Source organism: Mesoplodon densirostris, chromosome X (genome assembly GCF_025265405.1).
Source record: "Mesoplodon densirostris isolate mMesDen1 chromosome X, mMesDen1 primary haplotype, whole genome shotgun sequence".
In the NCBI taxonomy this organism is placed as follows: Eukaryota; Metazoa; Chordata; class Mammalia; order Artiodactyla; family Ziphiidae; genus Mesoplodon; species Mesoplodon densirostris.
The window spans coordinates 128,741,449-128,744,159 of record NC_082681.1 but is presented as its reverse complement, the minus strand read 5'-3'; the positions used below and the strand labels follow the sequence as shown (position 1 = coordinate 128,744,159).

Here is a 2,711-nt window from a genome sequence, read left to right as displayed (position 1 = left end):
CAACCGTCACCGTCACCATGCCCTAATTTTGGAACATTTTCATCACCCCCAGAGGAAACTCAATACTTACTAGCAGTTACTCCCCAAAGCCAACACTCACATACACCCCCGGCCCTAGCTAATCTACTTTCTATCTCTATCATTTGCCTGTTCTGGACATTTTATAAAATGGAATAATGCAGTATGTGGTCTTTTTTTAATTAAATACATTTGACATGTAACATTGTGTAAATTTAAGATGTACAATGTGTTATTTTGATACGTTTATATATTACAATATTATTGCCATTGTCCCCAAAAAATATGGAATACTTCATGAATTTGCATGTCATCCTTGCGCAGGGGCCTTGCTAATCTTTTCTGTATTGTTTCAAATTTTATTAATAGTATGTGTGCTGCTGAAGTGAGCACACTATGTGGTCTTTTGTGTCTGGCTTCTTTCATATAGCATAATGTTTTCAAGGTTTATCCACACTGTAGCATGTATCAATATTTCTTTTTATTGCTGAATAGTATTCCATTGTATGAAAAAAATACCACAGTGTGTTTATCCATTCACCAGTTAATGAACATTTCGGTTGTGTTCATTTTTTGGCTATTATGAATAATGCTGTTATTGGGCTACAAGTCTTTGTGTGAGCATACGTTTTCATTCTTCTTAGATAGATACCTAAGAGTAGAATTGCTGGGTCTTATGAGAAATTATGTTAAACTTTAAAGAAATTGCCAACCTATTTTCCAAGGTAGCTGCACCATTTTACCATCTCAGCAGCGATGTATGACAGTTCCAATTTCTCTACATCTTGTCCAACTTTTGTTATTGTTTAGACCGAGGTACTATTTTCATTGACACTGACATTTATTTGAGGACTTATTATATTTTTTAAACATCTTTATTGGAGTATAGTTGCTTTACAATGTTGTGTTAGTTTCTGCTGTGTAACAAAGTGAATCAGCTATACATATACCTATATCCCCATATCTCCTCCCTTTTGCATCTCCCTCCCACCTCCTTATCCCACCTTTCTAGGTGGTCACAGAGCTCAGAGCTCATCTCCCTGTGCTATGCGGCTGCTTCCCACTACCTATCTCTTTTACATTTGGTAGTGTATATATGTCCATGCCACTCAAGGACTGATTACTTGTTATTACATATTTCAGATAATTGAATTTCAGTTAGGGAAGGCTGGAGGTGATAAAAATTTTGAAAGATTGTTATTGGAAATTCCAAGATCACTTAAAATGTGTTAAAAACAGAATGAAAAAGAAAAAATATCAGGGAAAAAATGTCGATTCCTAGGGTATTAATACTGATGTCAAACCTGTTACAGTGAATGACAAATGATATTTGGTACCATAAAAAACATGTCAAGAAAGCATGTTAGTGCATTTGAGTTAGTGCATTGAGTTTGCAATGAGTTTGAAGCTACAAAATAATGGCTACGCTTCAATAAAAAGGTGAGGCTGTGAGTGCGCTCATGATTCTTAAATTAGAAGGAAGGTGCTCTGACTAGATCTCACGTGGACTTATCCTCTCCTGTTTTTTTTTTTTCCTTGACTGAATGTTAAGATAAAGCCAGCTTCAGACGGTTTATGTTTTAACCCAGTACTTTTCAGTGAGGGTGACTTTGCCCCCTAAGGGAACAGTTGGCAATGTCTGGAGACATTTTTTGTTTTGTTTTCTTTTGTTTTTTTGTGGTACGCGGGCCTCTCACTGTTGTGGCCTCTCCCGTTGCGGAGCACAGGCTGCGGACGCGCAGGCTCAGCGGCCATGGCTCACGGGCCCAGCCGCTCCACGGCATGTGGGATCCTCCCGGACCGGGGCATGAACCCATGTCCCCTGCATCGGCAGGCAGACTCTCAACCACTGCGCCACCAGGGAAGCCCCATTTTTTATTGTCACAACTGGGGGAAGGATGTTACTGACATCTAGTGGGTAGAGGCCAGGGCTGTTACTGTACATCCTACAATGCACAGGTAGCTGCCTCGACGAAGATTTATCCAGTTCAAAGGACCAATGGTGCTAAAGTGGAGAATCTCTGCTTTAACCAGTGCTCCTGAAGGTGGAATAATTATAATCACTTGAAATGTTTGTTTCCCCTTATTTTGCTTCCTATGAGCAGATGCCACATTATTCCCTGACTCCACGCATGGGGTCCTAAATCTTGGGGTGGTGGGGGTGATGGCTGGGCTATATATTTGTGATAAAGATCTCCAGTTGCTTCTGCTCTTCTCTCTTTCTCCATTCCTTCTCTTTGCGACCCAATTGAAAACTGACTCTAAGTACTTTGTAAATGCCTGTGGCCCATCTTTATTTTTTTTAAGATTTTTTTTTTGATGTGGACCGTTTTTAAAGTCTTTATTGAATTTGTTACAATATTTCTTCTGTTTTATGTTTTGGTTTTTTGGCCACAAGGCATGTGGGATCTTAGCTCCCCGACCAGGGATTGAACCTGTACCCCCTGCACTGGAAGGCGAAGTCCCAGCCACTGGACTGCCAGGGAAGTCCCGTTGTGGCCCATCTTTAAAGGAAATGAATGTTTAGCATAAGTAATTGGAAGAATGGATATTTTCTTATTCCCATTTCTTGTTCTGTGAAGAATCAGTCATTCAGTTCCTTTCTCTGTGACAGTGCATTGGATGTTTGGGGCAAATCTCTGGGTTATCAAAGCCCAAGCAGGAAAATGTTTACTAGTGTTTTCCAGGAAATT

The 2,711-nt window shown here is 39.9% G+C and overlaps 1 non-coding gene across 1 annotated transcript; it reads right to left on the bottom strand.

Annotated features, from left to right (window-relative positions):
* Positions 1–297: 297 nt before the first annotated feature.
* LOC132482847 (U6 spliceosomal RNA) lies at positions 298–400 on the bottom strand. The gene has a single exon (XR_009531007.1). It is a non-coding gene; the product is annotated as a U6 spliceosomal RNA (small nuclear RNA).
* Positions 401–2,711: the final 2,311 nt, after the last annotated feature.